We start from the raw sequence: 18,268 nt of genomic DNA, 5'->3' as shown, positions 1-18,268 counted from the left end.
CCCTTTTGATAGGTTTTGCAGTTTAGAAATACAATTTGCATGCAGGTTTATTTCATTCAGATCTGTTAGGACCTTCCCTATTAACGATCTCACCTACCATGTGCACAACGAACCACTAAAGTCATGTAATATTCTAAATGTACTTACTAGGTAAAAAAAAAATCTTTTTCTAAATCTATTATGAACACAGTACTAACTGGCTTAGTAAACTGAATATCAAACATGTCTTTCTCAAACCTAATTTTCCTGAAATTCCTGTCATTACACTAATGTTTTCTAGGAATTTTATTTCTACTGCTAAAATAAACACCATGACTATCACAACCTTGAGAAGGAAAAAGTTTACCTGTGTTTAGACTTTCTGGTAGCACTCCATTATTCAGGGGAGTCAGGACAAGAATATGAAGGCAGGAATTGAAGCAGAGATGACAAATAAATGCTACTTATTAGCTTGCCCACAGGTGGGAACAAGCCATGCAATTGGCCTAGCAATTGGTGCTGCTCTTCAAAGGGCAGGGTTAAATAATTCTCAAAAAAAAAAAACCTGCTTCAACTACAAACAGGTCAGTCATTTCATGAGAGTATGCCCTCACCCTTGCTAAAATAAAAAACCTCCAATTGAGGGACAGAAGAATCTTCCCCCAATATGGGCTCCACCAACTACGTTGTGCCCCCATGCCTTAGAGGCCAAAATTGGGCTAGTGACTGTAGATCCAAAACCGACAGCCAAAGATGTCCCCTGCTCCCATGGCAGTTGGGAAACTCTCCACAGGAACAGCTTCTGGCCCCCACTTTCAGGACAGGTCCCGGGGCAATAGGGTTTGTCCCTCAACAAACCAGTCACCACTCACCAAATCAATTGCCCATCTCTGGCAAACCACAAAGAACAGCTCAGGATTGGACCTCTGTGCCTCCTCCAGTACAATATTAACACCTGAAGAAGGTTTCCAGGCCCCCTACCCCCAAATACTCTTGGCTTGGTTCTGGGAAGATCTTCCCTCTCCCTGAAGGGACTCCAGATCACACCTGGGGTTATAGACCCTGACCACTAGGGAGAAATACAGGTCCTGGCCAGCATCACAGGTGGCCCGATACTCATACCCACACAACAAGCCATTGCACAGTTGTTGTTACTCCCCAAGATGCCAGTCAAAAATCCACATCATAAAGATGCCAGATCCCCAGGAGAGAGATGGATATCAGAGAATTTTTGGGCCCAAAAGATATCCTCCTCTCAGCCTATGCTTACCTTAGTTCTGAATGAAAAAACCTTCCAAGGACTCTTATACTCAATGGCTGATGCCAGGTATTTCTGACAGGTTCTGGCCAGCTGCCTGGATGTTACCTGACTCAGCCATCCACCCACAAGGAATTGGACACTCTAAAAATCCTAAGATTACCACTCAGACCATTAGGTGGACACATCCAAAAGGAAACTCAGGAACTGTGATCTCCTATGTAATACCTCACTTGCCAATAAATCTCTTGGGGAGAGACATTCTTTTCCAGATGAATGTTTTCATGTGTAACCCTAATGAGGAAGTCACAAAACAGACACTAGCCCAGGGACTCCTACCTGGACAAGGATTGGGAAAACAGGCACAGGGTATCAAAGAACCATTGGCAATGACACAAAGGCTAGATTGAAGAGGCTTAAGATTCTTGTCTTCACATTTTCCCTAGAGACCGCAGTCATGCCTGCTCCCCAGGCTCACACAGAAAAGATCTCTAGGAAAGATACTACCCCAGTCTGGGTTGATCAGTTGCTGCTAACTCAGGAAAAAATTGGCTGCTGCAAGACAGTTAGTGCAGAAACAATTAGCATCTAGCCACATTGAGCCATCCTCCTCCCCCTGGAACACCCCAATCTTTGTTATTAAGAAAATGTCTGGCAAATGGAGACTCTTACAAGATCTCCACGCGGTAAATAAAATTATGATACCCATAGGAGCACTATAATCTGGTCTTCCATCTCCCACCACCATTCCTGTCAAGCCCTTTAAAATTGTTATTAATTTAAAAGATTGCTTCATTACCATATTTCTTCACCCAGAAGATTGTCACCATTTTGCATTTAGAATTCCCCAAGTTAATTTCCAGTGGCCCATGGACTGCTTTCATTGGTGGGTCCTTTCTCAGGGCATGGCCAGCAGTGCTATGTTGGCTCAAAAATATGTAGCCCATGTAATCCAGCCCATAAGGAGAGCTTGGCCACAGATATATATCCTCTATTATACGGATCATGTGATACTGGCAGTTCCTGGCCAGCAGAAAGCCCTTTCATGTTTTCAACATCTTTGAGAGACACTCAGCTCCCAGGGGCTTAAAATCACCCCTGAAGAGATTCAAACACAAGACCCCTTTTCCTACCTGGGGTATGAACTAAAACTAGAACAGATCCATACCCCCAACGTTGAGCTCCAGCTTCATCCCTTAAAACTTTACAAGATTTTCAACAATTACTTGGAAACCTCCAATTTATCCACCCCCATCTAAAGATTCCCCCTGAGGCTCTAGTCCCTCTCAATGAACTTCTTTCAGGGGATTCTCATCCATTGTCCCCCTGAACCCTCACCCCCCAGGCCATCTTGGCACTACAACAGATAGGTCAAGCTATTTCTTCTCAGATCTCATTCCAGATACACTGCACTGCCCTCCTATATCTTATTGTTTGTGCTACCACACAAACCCCAGTGGAGTCTTTTGGCAACAACCCAGAGTCCCAAAGGAAAAGGGTGCCTTCTATTATGGGTATATCTCCCCTCCAATGTGAGGATGGGAAAGAACTGAATTGTCTGACACTGGTTTTATATCCAATCCCTTCTGAAGAATGAAAGGTTTCAGCTTAAAATCTTGTAAAATAGGATCAAGATTAGAAACAGTTCGATATGAGCCAGGTTTTCCTGAAAATAGAAAACAATTGGAGTATTTGTATTGTATTTTCTCATTTTTTCTTTTTTCTTTTTTTCCGGAGCTGGGGACCAAACCCAGGGCCTCTACCACTGAGCTAAATCCCCAACTCCATATTTTCTCTTAACTTATGTTTTTCCCAGCCCCAAGCTCCCAGAAGAACAACTATATTTACATATATTAACAATGTCTTGGACAAATTCTTTGGATAGTTCTCTGACTAGCTGATAAATTAATCACCCTGTTATTCTTCTCTGAGTTCTGCCATGTGCTTGGTTACCTGGTCTGTCTCTCTGCCATAATCCTCTCATGTGCCAGAAGTCCCACCTCCCTGTTTCTTGCCTAAGCTAATAATCAACAGTGATTTTATTGACAAGTGAATCTTCTATACCATACAAGAGGTTTTCTCTACAGTTCTCCCTTTTGTTTCAATCAAAGGCTTTTTCCACTTACAAGAATAAACTACAAGCAACAATAATACTTATGAGAGTTCTCAGGTAAGATTACATTCATAATGGTCAGTTTATATGTATTTCTCAAACTTGGAGACATACTCTGTTATTTATCCTGTCTTAGTGATCTCAGACATCTATACCTAAATTATTATTTATCTTTTTTTTATTAACTTGATTATTTCTTATTTATATTTCAAGTGTTATTCCTTTCCCGGTTTACCGACCAACATCCCCCTAACCCCTCCCCCTTCCCTTCTTTATGGGCTGTTCCCCTCCCCAGCCTCCCCCATTGCCCCCCAAACAGTCAGTTCACTGGGGGTTCAGTCTTAGCAGGACCAAGGCTTCCCTTCCACTGGTGATCTTACTAGGATATTCATTGCTACCTATGAGGTCAGAGTCCAGGGTCAGTCCATGTATTGTCTTTATGTAGTGGCTTAATGCCTGGAAGCTCTGGTTGCTTGTCCATAAGGGGTCTCGAACCCCTTCAAGCTCTTCCAGTTCTTTCTCTGATACCTTCAATGGGGGTCCTATTCCCAGTTCAGTGGTTCGCTGCAGGCATTCGCCTCTGTATTTGATGTATTCTGGCTGTGTCTCTCAGGAGAGATCTACATCCGGCTCCTGTGGGCCTGCCCTTCTTTGCTTCATCCATCTTTTCTAATTGGGTGGCTGTCTATGTATGGGCCACATGTGGGGCAGGCTCTGAATGGGTGTTCCTTCTGTGTCTGTTTTAATCTTTGCCTCTCTATTCCCTGCCAAGGGTATTGTTGTTCCCCTTTTAAAGAAGGAGTGAAGCATTCACATTTTGATCATCCATCTTGAGTTTCATGTGTTCTAGGCATCTAGGGTAATTCAAGCATTTGGGCTAATAGCCACTTATCAATGAGTGCATAACATGTGTGTTTTTCTGTGATTGGGTTACCTCACTCAGGATGATATTTTCCAGTTCCAACCATTTGCCTATGAATTTCATAAAGGCATTGTTTTTGATAGCTGAGTAATATTCCATTGTGTAGATGTACCACATTTTCTATATCCATACCTCTGTTGAAGGGCATCAGGGTTCTTTCCAGCTTTTGGCTATTATAAATAAGGCTGCTATGAATATAGTGGAGCACGTGTCTTTTTTATATGTTGGGGCATCTTCTGGGTATATGCCCAAGAGAGGTATAGCTGCATCCTCAGGTAGTTCAATGTCCAATTTTCTGAGGAAACTCCAGACTGATTTCAAGAATGGTTGTACCAGTCTGCAATCCCACCAACAATGGAGGAGTGTTCCTCTTTCTCCACATTTTTGCCAGCAATTGTTGTCACCTGAGTTTTTGATCTTAGCCATTCTCACTGGTGTGAGGTGAAATCTCAGGGTTGTTTTGATTTGCATTTCCCTTATGACTAAAGATGTTGAACATTTCTTTAGGTGTTTCTCAGCCATTCAGCATTCCTCAGCTGTGAATTCTTTGTTTAGTTCTGAACCCCATTTTTTAATAGGGGTTTTAATTTGTCTCCCTGCGGGCTAACTTCTTGAGTTCTTTGTATATTTTGCATATAAGCCCTGTATCTGTTGTAGGATTGGTAAAGATCTTTTCCCAATCTGTTGGTTGCCGTTTTGTCCTAATCACAGTGTCCTTTGCCTTACAGAAGCTTTTCAGTTTTATGAGATCCCATTTGTCGATTCTTGATCTTAGAGCATAAGCTATTGGTGTTTTGCTCAGGAAATTTTTTCCAGTGCCCATGTGTTCGAGATACTGCCCTAGTTTTTCTTCTATTAGTTTGAGTGTATCTGGTTTGATGTGGAGGTCCTTGATCCAATTGGACTTAAGCTTTGTACAGGGTGATAAGCATGGATCGATCTGCATTCTTGTACATGTTGACCTCCAGTTGAACCAGCACCATTTGCTGAAAATGCTATCTTTTTTCCATTGGATGGTTTTGGCTCCTTTGTCAAAAATCAAGTGCCCACAGGTGTGTGGGTTCATTTCTGGGTCTTCAATTCTGTTGCATTGGTCTATCTGTCTGTCTCTGTACCAATACTATGCAGTTTTTATCACTATTGCTCTGTAATACTGCTTGAGTTCAGGGATAGTGATTCCCCCTGAAGTCCTTTTATTGTTGAGAATAGTTTTAGCTATCCTGGGTTTTTTGTTATTCCAGATGAATTTGCAAATTGTTCTGTCTAACTCTTTGAAGAATTGGATTGGTATTTTGATGGGGATTGCACTGAATCTGTAGATCGCTTTTGGTAAAATGGCCATTTTTACTATATTAATCCTGCCAATCCATGAGCATAGGAGATCTTTCCATCTTCTGAGGTCTTCTTCAATTTCTTTTTCAGAGTCTTGAAGTTCTTATTGTACAGATCTTTTACTTGCTTGGTTAAAATCACACCGAGGTACTTTATAATGTTTGGATCTATTATAAAGGGTGTCATTTCCCTAATTTCTTTCTCAGCTTGTTTCTCTTTTGTGTAGAGGAAGACTACTGATTTATTTGAGTTAATTTTATACCGAGCCACTTTGCTGAAGTTGTTTATCAGCTTTAGTAGTTCTCTGGTGGAACTTTTGGGATCACTTAAATATACTATAATATCATCTGCAAATAGTGATATGTTGACTTCTTGTTTTCCAAACTGTATCCCCTTGATCTCCTTTTGTTGTCTGATTGCTCTGGCTAGAACTTCAAGAAATATATTGAATAAGTAGGGGAAAAAGTGGGCAGCCTCGTTTAGTCCCTGATTTTAGTGGGATTGCTTCAAGTTTATCTCCATTTAGTTTAATGTTATCAACTGGTTTGCTGTATAAAGCTTTTACTATGTTTATGTATAGGCCTTGAATTCCTATTCTTTCCAGGACTTTTATCATGAAGAAGTGTTGAATTTTGTCAAATGCTTTCTCAGCTTCTAATGAAATGATCATGTGGTTTTGTTCTTTCAGTTTGTTTATATAATGGTTCACGTTGATGGTTTTCCGTATATTAAACCATCCCTGCATGCCTGGAATGAAGCCTACTTGATCATGGTGGATGATTTTTTTGATTTGCTCTTGGATTCGGTTTGCCAGAATTTTATTGAGTATTTTTGCGTCGATATTCATAAGGGAAATGGGTCTGAAGTGCTCTTTCTTTGTTGGGTCTTTGTGTGGTTTATGTATAAGAGTAATTGTGGCTTCATAGAAGGAATTCGGTAGTACTCCATCCGTTTCAATTTAGTGAAATAGTTTGGATAGTATTGGTATGAGGTCTTCTATGAAGGTCTTATAGAACTCTGTAGTAAACCAGCACACCTAAAAGCTCTAGAACAAAAAGAAGCAAATACACCCAGGAGGAGCAGAAGGCAGGAAATAATCAAACTCAGAGCTGAAATCAACCAAGTAGAAACAAAAAGGACCATAGAAAGAATCAACAGAACCAAAAGTTGGTTTTTTGAGAAAATCAACAAGATAGATAAACCCTTAGCCAGACTAATGAGAGGACACAGAGAGTGTGTACAAATTAACAAAATCAGAAATGAAAAGGGAGACATAACTACAGATTCAGAGGAAATTCAAAAAAATCATCAGATCTTACTACAAAAGCCTATATTCAACAAAACTTGAAAATCTGCAGGAAATGGACAATTTCCTAGACAGATACCAGTTACCGAAGATAAATCAGGAACAGATAAACCATTTAAACAACCCCATAACTCCTAACAAAATAGAAGCAGTCATTAAAGGTCTCCCAAACAAAAAGAGCCCAGATCCAGGCTGGTTGACTGCAGAATTCTATCAGACCTTCATAGAAGACCTCATACCAATACTACCTAAATTATTACACAAAATTGAAACAGATGGAGCCCTACCGAATTCCTTCTATGAAGCCACAATTACTCTTTCTTTTTTTCTTGGCTCAGATAGATTTTTAATTATAATTTTTGCTGGACCAATATTTCTAGAGTCTGGTCTAAATCATTTTACTTCACCCTATTTAATCATAGTCTCAGTTCAGGTTTTACTGCTGTGAACAGACACCATGACCAAGGCAAGTCTTTAAAAGACAACATTTAATTGGAACTGGCTTACAGGTACAGAGGTTCATTTCATTATCATCAAGGCAGGAACATGGCAGCATCCAGGCAGACATGGTGCAGGAGGAACTGAGTTCTACATCTTCATCTGAAGGCTGCTAGCAGAATACTTACTTCCAGGCAGCTAGCATGAGAGTCTTAAAGCCCATGCCCACAGTGACACACCTACTCCAAACAAGGGCTTCTTTGAGGCCAACCTGGGGCAGCAGCCTCAACAAAATCAGAGTTGAGGAAGATCCTGAAATAAAGGGGCCAAAGACCTGGGCAGACATTGGGCCTTAAAAGAGCCTTGGGTCAACCTTGTGAGGCTGAAATGGAATAATCCCCATGCCCTTGATTTACTTGCGAACCAGGAAAGCCTCCCTTGTATATGTCCTTCTAGATTTCCATGCCTCAGCTTCCTCTCCCTTCTAGCTCCCCAGCATGAGACTAGAGGAACACTTCCCCGCAGCTGCTGGACAGAGCCTTCCTGTTATCCTGTTTTGTGCTCAGAGAAACACTGAAGGCCCTAGACCCCTGTGTCCAAAACTCTCTTGGTCATCCATTTGGCAGAAAAAGTTCAAGAAACCTATGGCCATGGCTTTACCCACAAGGATCAAACCAACTCTCAAACCTAAAAGAATAGACAAAGTAGGATATGGCAATGGGAGTCTGATTTTGATGTCACCGATTATGGTAACAGACCCAGGCCGTGACTGTCTCCCACAGGCTGACAAGCTTGTCCAGTGCTAGCCTCTACACAAGACTTCTTTCAGGACACATCTCAGTTAATTTTTCTTTTTTTTAATCTTTATTAACTTGAATATTTCTTATTTACATTTCGATTGTCATTCCCCTTTCCGATTACCGGGCCAACGCCGCCCTAACCCCTGTTCCTCCCCTTCTCTATGAGTGTTCCCCTCCCCATCCTCCCCCAATTACTGCCCTCCCCCCAACAATCACGTTCACTGGGGCTTCAGTCTTGGCAGGACCAAGGGTTTTCCCTTCAACTGGTGATCTTACTAGGATATTCATGGCTACGTATGCAGTTGGAGTCCAGGGTCAGTCCATGTACAGTCTTTGGGTAGTGGCTTAGTCCCTGGAAGCTCTGGGTGGTTGGCATTGTTGTTCATATGGGGTCACTGGACCCTTCAAGCTCTTTCAGTCCTTTATAAGATTCCTTCAACAGGGTCCCGTTCTCAGTTCAGTAGTATGCTGATGGCATTTGCCCATGTATTTGCTGTATTCTCGCTGTGTCCCTCAAGAGAGATATACGTCCGGTTCCTGTCGGCCTGCACTCCTTTGCTTCATCCATCTTATCTATACTGGTTACTGTATATGTATGGGCCACATGTCGGGCAGGCTCTCAATGGGTGTTCCTTCTGCCTCTGTTCTAAGCTTTGCCTCCCTATTCCCTCCCAAGGTATTCTTGTCCCCTTTTAAAGAAGGAGTGAAGCATTTGCATTTTGATCATCCTTCTTGAGATTGATGTATTCTGTACATCAAGGGTAATTCAAGCATTTGGGCCAATATCTGCTAATCAATGAGTGCACACCATGTGTGTTTTTCTGAGATTGGGTTAGCTCACTCAGGATATTTTCCAGTTCCATTCATTTGCCTATGAATTTCATAAGGTCATTGTTTTTGATAGCTGAGTACAATTCCATTGTGTACATGTACAATATTTTCTGTATCCATTCCTCTGTTGAAGGGTATCTGGATTCTTTCCAGCTTCTGGTTATTATAAATAAGGCTGCTATAAACATAGTGGAGCACGTGTCTTTGTTATATGTTGGAGCATCTTTTGGCTACATGCCGAAGAGAGGTATAGCTGGGTCCTCAGGTAGTTCAATGTCCAATTTTCTGAGGAACCTCCGGACTGATTTCCAGAATGGTTGTACCAGTCTACAATCCCACCAAAAATGGAGGAGTGTTCCTCTTTCTCCACATCCTCACCAGCATTAGCTGTCACCTGAGATTTTGATCTTAGCCATTCTCACTGGTGTGATGTGAAATCTCGGGGTTGCTTTGATTTGCATTTCCCTTATGACTAAACATGTTGAACATTTCTTTAAGTGTTTCTCAGCCATTCAGCATTCCTCAGTTGTGAATTCTTTGTTTCGATCTGAACCCCATTTTTAATGGGGTTGTCTCCCTGCGGTCTAACTTCTTGAGTTCTTTGTATATTTTGGAAATAAGCCTTCTATCAGTTGTAGGATTGGTACAGATCTTTTCCCAATCTGTTGGTTGTTGTTTTATCCTAACAACAGTGCCCTTTGCCTTACAGAAGCTTTGCAGTTTTATGAGATCCCATTCATCAATTCTTACTCTTAGAGCATACACCATTGGTGTTTTGTTCAGGAAATTTTCTCCAGTGCCCATGTGTTCAAGAACTATATTGAATAAGTAGGGAGAGATGGGCATCCTTGTCTAGTCCCTGCTTTTAGTGGGATTGCTTCAAGTTTCTCTCCATTTAGTTTAATGTTAGCTACTGGTTTGCTGTATATGGCTTTTACCATGTTTAGGTATGGGCCTTGAATTCCTATTCTTCCCAGGACTTTTATCATGAAGGGTGTTGAAATTTGTCAAATGCTTTCTCAGCATCAAATGAAATGATCATGTGGTTTTTATCTTTAAGTTTTTTGATATAATGGATTATGTTGATGGTTTTCCATATATTCAACCACTCCTGCATGCCTGGGATGAAACCTACTTGATCATGGTGGATGATTGCTTTGATGTGCTCTTAGATTCGGTTGGACACATTTTTATTGATTATTTTTGCATCAATATTCATAAGGGAAATGGGTGTGAAGTTCTCTTTCTTTGTTGGGTCTTTGTGTGTTTTAGGTATAAGAGTAATTGTGGCTTGATAGAAGGAATTCAGTAGTGCTCCATCTGTTTCAATTTTGTGGAATAGTTTGCATAGTATTGGTATGAAGTCTTCTATGAAGTTTTGATAGAATTCTGCACTGAACCCATCTGGACCTGGGCTCTTTTTGGTTGGGAGACCATTGATGACTGCTTCTATTTCGTTAGGAGTTATGTGGTTGTTTATCTGCTCCTGATTTAACTTTGGTACCTGGTATCTGTCTAGGAAATTGTCCATTTCCTCCAGATTTTCAAGTTTTGTTGAATATAGGCTTTTATAGTAAGATCTGATGATTTTTTGAATTTCCTCTGATTCTGTAGTTATGTCTCCCTTTTCATTTCTGATTTTGTTAATTTGGACATACTCTTTGTGTTGTCTTGTTAGTTTGGCTAAGGGTTTATCTATCTTGTTGATTTTCTCTAAGAACCAACTTTTGGTTCTGCGGATTCTTTCTAGGGTCCTTTTTGTTTCTACTTGGTTGATTTCAGCTCTGAGTTTATTTCCTGCCTTCTTCTTCTCCTGGGTGTATTTGCTTCTTTTTGTTCTAGATATTTTAGGTGTGCTGTCAAGCTGCTGATATATGATCTCTCCTGTTTCTTTCTGCAGACACTCAGAGCTATGAGTTTTCCTCTTAGCACAGCTTTCATTTTGTACCATAAGTTTGGGTGTGTTGTACCACAATTTCTTTTATATGTAAACCACACAAAGACCCAACAAAGACAGAGAACATTAGACCAATTTCCCTTATGAATATCAATGCAAAAATACTCAATAAAATTTTTGCAAACCGAATCCAAGAGCACATCAAAACAATCATCCATTATTATCAAGTAGGCTTCATTCCGAGTATGCAAGGATGGTTGAATATATGGAAAACTATAAACGTAATCCACTCTATAAACAAACTGAAAGATGAAATCCATAGGACCATTTCATTAGATGCTGAGAAACCATTTGACAAAATTCAACACCCCTTCATGATAAAAGTCATGGAAAGAACAGGAATTCAAGGCCCATACCTAAACAAAGTTATAGCCATATACAGCAAACCAGTAGCTAATATTAAACTAAATGGAGAGAAACCTGAAGCAATCCCACTAAAATCAGGGACTAGACAAGGCTGTCCACTCTCTCCCTACCTATACAATATAGTTCTCGAAGTCCTAGCCAGAGCACTCAGACAACAAATGGAGATCAAAAGGATACAGATTGGAGAAGAAGAAGTCAAAGTATCACTATTTGCAGATGATATGATATGATTTAAGTGATCATAAAAGTTCCACCAGAGAACTACTGAAACTGATAAACACCTTCAGAAAAGTGGCTGGGTATGAAATTAACTCAAATAAATCAGTACCCTATGTCTACACAAAAAAGAAATAAGCTGGGAAAGAAATTATTAAATAACACACTTCATAATAGTCCCAAAGAATATACAATACATCGGTGTGACTTTAGCCAAGCAAGTAAAAGATCTGTATGATAAGAAATTCAAGCCTCTGAAGAAAGAAATTGAAGAAGACCGCAGAAGATGGAAAGATCTCCCATGCTCATGGATTAGCAGGATTAACATAGTAAAAAATGGACATTTTACCAAAACCAATCTACAAATTCAACGCAGTCGCCATCAAAATTCCAATTAAATTGTTCAGAGAGTTAGACAGAACAATTTGCAAATTCATCTGGAATAACAAAAAACCCAGGATAGCTAAAACTATCCTCAACAATAAAACGACTTCCGGGGAAAATCACTATCCCTGAACTGGAGCAGTATTACAGTGCAATAGTGATAAAAAACTGTATAGTTTGGTACAGATAGACCAGTAGCATGCAACTGAAGACCCAGAAATGAACCCACACACCTATGGTCACTTGATTTTTGACAAAGGAGCCAAAACCATCCAATGGAAAATAGATTGCATTTTCAGCAAATGGTGCTGGTTCAACTGGAGGTCAGCATGTACAAGAATGCAGATCGATCCATTCTTATCACCCTGTACAAAGTTTAATTCCACGTGGAACAAGGACCTCCACAACAAACCAGATACACTCAAACTAATAGAAGAAAAATTGGGAAAGAACCTTGAACACATGGGTACTGGAGAAAATTTCTCGAACAAAACACCAATGGCTTATGCACTAAGATCAAGAATTGAAAAGTGGGATTTCATAAAACTGCAAAATTTCTGCAAGGCAAAGGACACTGTTTTTAGGACAAAACAACAACCAATAGAATGGGAAAAGAACTCTATCAATCCTACAACTGATAGAGGGCTTATATCCAAAATATACGAAGAACTCAAGAAGTTAGACTGCAGGGGGACAAATAACCCTATTAAAAATGGGGTTCAAAGCTAAGCAAAGAATTCACAGCTGATGAATACCAAATGGCTGAGAAACACCTAAAGAGATGTTCAACATCTTTAGTCATAAGGGAAATGCAAATCAAACAACCCTGAGATTCCTACACATGCCAGTCAGAATTGTTAAAAACAAAATCTCTGGATACATCAGATGCTAGGAAGGAGGTGGAGAAAGAGGAACACTCATCCATTGTTGGTGGGATTGCAGACTGATATTGGGCATATACCCAAAAGATGCCCCCCAAAATAATAAATACACATACTCCACTATGTCCAGTGCAGCTTTATTTATAATAGCCAGAAGCTAGAAAGAATCCAGATGCCCTTCAACAGAGAAATGGATACAGAAAACGTGGTACATCTACACAATGGAATATTACTCAGCTATAAAAAACAATGACTTCAGCAAATTCATAGGCAAATGGATGGAACTGGAAAATACCATCCTGTGTGAGGTAACACAATACAGAAAAATACACATAGTATGTACTCAATGGTAAGTGGATATTAGCCCAAATGCTCAAATTACCCTAGATAAACAGAACACATGTAATGCAAGAAGGATCCCCAAAATGGGAATGCTTCACTCCTTCTTTAAAAGGAGAACATGAATACCTTTGGGAGGGAATAAAGAGGGAAAGTTTAGAACAGAGGCTGAAGGAACACCCATTCAGAGCCTGCCTCACATGTGGCCCATACATATACAGCTACTAAACTAGATAAGATGGATGAAGCAAAGAAGTGCAGGCGGACAAGAAACAGATGTAGATCTCTCCTGAGAGACACAGCCAGAATACAGCAAATACATAGGGAATGCCAGCAGCAAACCACTGAACTGAGAATGGGACCCGTGTTGAAGGAATCAGAGAAAGGACTTTTAGAACTTGAAGAGGCTTGAGACCCCATAAGAACAACAATGCCAACCAACCAGAGCTTCCAGGGACTAAGCCACTACCCTAAGATGATACATGGACTGACCCTGGGCTCCAACTGCATCGATAGCAATAAATAGCCTACTAAGGGCACCAGTGGAAGGGAAGCCCTTGGTTCTGCCAAGACTGAACCCTCAGTGAACGGTATTGTTGGGAGGAGGGTGGCAATGGAGGGAGGATGGGGAGGGAAACACCCTCATAAAAGGGGAAGGAGAGGAGTTAGGGGGATTTTGGCCTGGATACCTGGAAAGGTAATAACAATTATAATGTAAATAAAAATATGCAATTTAATAAAGATGGAGAAAAAATATTTCCAAGCTAATGATCCCAAGAAAAATCTGAAGTAGCCATTCTAATATAGATTAAAATTGACTTTCACCTAAAACTTATCAAAAAAGGTAAGGAGGGACACTTCATATTCATCAAAAACTTGACACCAAGATGAATTCCCAGTCCTGAATAACTATGATGCAAATGCAAGGGCAACTACATTCAAAAACAAACATTACTAAAGCTAAAAACACACATTGCACCTCACATAATAATACTGGGAGACTTCAACATGCCTCTTTCAGCAGTGGACAGATCATGGAAAGAGAAACTAAACATGGGCACTGAAAAACTAAAAGAAGTTATGAACCAAATGTGTTTAACAGATTTCTATAGAACATTTCATCCTAAAAGAATACAATATATCTTCTAGTTCACACCTCATGGTATCTTCTCCAATACTGACAATATAATTGGTGCCAAAACATGCCTCGACAGATAGAAGAAGATTGAAATAATACATTGTATCCTATCAGATCAATATAGACTATGGCTGGTCTTGAATAAAAACCGAAATGACAGAAAGCCCACATACACATAGAAGCTGAACAATGCTCTACTCAATGATAGCCTGGTCAAGGAAGAAATAAAGAAAGAAATTAAAGACTTTAGAATTAAATGAAAATGAATGCACAACATACCCAAATTTATGGAACACAATGAAAGCAGTGAAAGAGGAAAACTCATAGCACTGAGTGCCTCCAAAACAAACTGGAAAGAGCATACATAAGCAGCTCTACAGCACACCTAAAAGCACTAGAACAAAAAGAAGCAAATACATCCAGGAATAGTAGAGAGCAGGAAATAATGAAAATCAGGGCTGAAATCAGCTAAGGAGAAACAAAAAGTACTATACAAAGAATAAAGGAAAACATGGGATGGTTCTTTGACAAAATCAGCAAGATAGAAAAAACCCTTAGACAGACAAGCCAGAGGGCACAGAGAGAATATCCAAATTAACAAAATCAGAAATGAAAAGGGAGACATAAGAAAAGAAAATGTCTAAATTTAAACATCACGAAAATAACTACAAAAGCCTATGTTCAACAAAAATGGAAAATCTGGAGGAAATGGACTATTTTCTAGACAGATACCAGGCATATCAAATAAGCCATCGAAACAGTTACACAATGCCTAAGGAAATAGCAGCACTTATTAAAAGTCTCACAACCAGAGAAAGCCCCAGACCAGAAGGTTTTAGTGAAGAATTCTGTCAGACTTTCCTATAAGACCTAAGACTAATACTGTCCAAACTATTCCCCAAAATACAAACAGAAGGACCACTACATAATTCCTTCTATAAAGCAACAATTATTCTTGTGCCTAAACCACATAAAGTCCCAAAAAAGAAAGAGAACTTCAGACCAATTTCCCTTATATCAACACAAAAATGCTCAGTAAAATTCTCACAAGCAGAATCCAAGAACAGATAAAAATGATTATCCATCACGGTCAAGTACACTTCATCCCAGGGATGAAGGAATAGCTCAATATATGGAAACCCATCAACATAATCCACTAAATAAACAAACTCAAAGAAAAAACCACATAATCATCTCATTAGATGTTGGGAAATCATTTGGTAAAATTCAACACCACTTCAAGTTAAAAGTCTAGGGAAGGTCAGGAATTCAAGGCCATTACCTAAACATAGTAAAAGCAATATATGGCAAATAAATAGCCAACATCAAGTAAATGGAGACAAACTTCAAGGAATCCCACCAATATCATGGACTAGACAAGGCTGCCAACTCATTGCCTCCTATTCAATATAGTACGTGAAGTCCTAGCCAGAGCAATCAGAACACAAAACAAAGTCAAAGACAATTCAAAATATCACTATTTGCAGATGATATGATAGTATACAACGTGACCCCAAAATTTCAACCAGAGAACTCCTAAGCCCGATAAACAACTTCAGCAAAGTGGCTAGATATAAAATTAACTCAAACAAATCAGTAGCCATCCCCTGCTAAAAGGATAAACAGGCTGAGAATGAAATTAGTGAATTGACAGTTTTCACAATAGTCACAATATAAAATTTCTCAGTGTGACTCTAACCAAACAAGTGAAAGATGTCTATGACAAGAATTTCAAATCTCTGATTAAAGAAGTTGAAGATGTCAGAAGATGGAAAGATCTCAGATGTTCATGGCTTGACAGGATTAATATTGTAAACATAGCCATCTTGCCAAAAAGCAATCTACAGATTCAATAAAATCCCTATTAAAATTCCAACTCAGTTCCTCATAAAGATAGAAAGGACTATTTTTAAATTCATTTGCAATGACAAAAAATCCAGGACAGTGAAAACTATCATCAGCAATAAAAGAACTTCTAGGGGAATCAGCATCCCTGACCTCAGGCTGTATTGCAAAGCAATAGTGATAAAAATTGCATGGTATTGGAAAAGAGACAGACAGATAGATCGGTAGAATAGAATAGAAGACTCATAAATGAACCCACACATCTATGGTCACTTGATTTTTGACAAAGGAACTAAAACCATCAGTATCAAAAGGATAGCCACAAATGGTGTTTGTTCAACTGGAGAACAGCATGTAGAAGAATGTAAATCAATCCATTCTTATTGTTCTGAACAATGCTCAAGTCCAAGTGGATAAAGGATCTCCAAATAAATAAAGGGTGGCCTTAGTGAGGTCTCTTATTAATTGAAGATACAGTGTTGCAAATGACTGGTCTAATATGAGGCCCATGACTCATGCATAAGAGTGGGAGGAAGGACTGTAGTAGTTAGAGGCATAAAAATCAATCTGGCAGTTCCTGAGAAAATTACATATAATTCTACATGAGGAACGAACTATAGCACTCCTGGGCATATACCTAAAAGATGCTCCAATATATTACAAGGACACATGCTCCACTATGTCTATAGCAGCTTTATTAATAATAGCCAGAAGCTGGAAACAACTAAGATGTCTCTCAAGGGAAGAATGGATACACAAAATATGGTACACTTATACAGTAGAGTACCATTCAGGTACTAAAATAATGACTACAGGTAATTCTTAGGCAAATGGTTGGAACTAGAAAATATTATCTTGAATGAGGTAACACAGTCACTAAAGAACACACATGGTATGTACTCACTGATAAGTGGATATTAGCCCAAAAGACCGCAATGCCCACGACACAACCCACAGACTATATGGAACTTAAAAGGAAGGAAGAGTAGCTGTGGACACTTCAGTCCTTCATAGAGCGGGTACTGGACAATCTCAGGAAGTGGACGGAGGGGCCACCTGGGAAGAAGAGAACAGGGGAGGAAAAAAGGTGGGCAGAATCAGGCAATGGAAGAGACAGGAGAGAGAAACAGAGGGTCAGGAGATACAGTAGCAATATGTAGAGTGGGGGATGAAGAAATGGGGTAGAGACTGGAGGGTCTAAGATACCAGGAAAGCAAAAGGCTCCCAGGACTCAACAGTGATGACTTTAGCCAAAAGGCACAGGGAAGGGGAGATAGAACCTATTGAGACCACTTTCAGTAGATAGGCACAACCCCCATTTGATGTAAAGTGCCATCCACCCATCTCAAGGTTTTTAACACATTAATATTCCTGTTCAAAGGAAGAACAGGGACAAAAATGGAGCAGAGACTGAAGGAAGGACCATGGGGGGACCATCTCATCTGGGTATTTATTCTGTCTGCAGACACCAATCTTGACACTGTTGCTGTTGACAAGAGGCAAATGCTAACAGCAACCTGGTCTAGCTGTTAACTGGGAGGTTCAGCCAGCAACTGATCAGTGCAGATGTAGAAGCTTGGAGCCAACCATCACACTGAGCTCCAGGCCTCCGGTAGGGGAGACAGCAGAAGGAATGGGGTAGCAGAGGGGAATTGCAGCCCCATAGGAAGAGCAACATCAGCTATCCAGACTACCTAGTGCTCCCAGGAATTATAGCATCAAGGGGTGTACAGGGAAGGATCCACGGCTCCAGATACATATATGGCTAAGGATGGCCTTATCTGACATCAATGGGGGAAAGCCAGAGGTACTGGGGAGATTTGATGCCCCAGCATAAGAGGATACTGGAATGGTGGGGCAGGAGTGGGTGGATGGGGTGGGAAGCACCCTAATGGAGGCAAAGCTGAGAGGGGAGATGGTAGATGGGATGGGTGTGGTTTAGTGAGTTAACTGGGAAGGGAGATATCATTTTAAATGTAAACAAATGGAATAATTAATTTTCTGTGCCCAGGACCTTAATGAACTGGCCAAACAGCTCCCTGCACCAATATCCCATGGGGGAGAGAGCTGGACATTCAGAAGTGTGGATACTTCTGAGAAGTGAGAGGAGAAGACCCTCTGCCCACAGTCCAGACCCAAGTGAATTGCACAGTGCCATCTGTG

The sequence above is a fragment of the Rattus rattus genome, chromosome 2 (assembly GCF_011064425.1).
Source record: "Rattus rattus isolate New Zealand chromosome 2, Rrattus_CSIRO_v1, whole genome shotgun sequence".
NCBI classification, from domain to species: Eukaryota; Metazoa; Chordata; class Mammalia; order Rodentia; family Muridae; genus Rattus; species Rattus rattus.
This window is presented reverse-complemented; position numbering follows the sequence as displayed.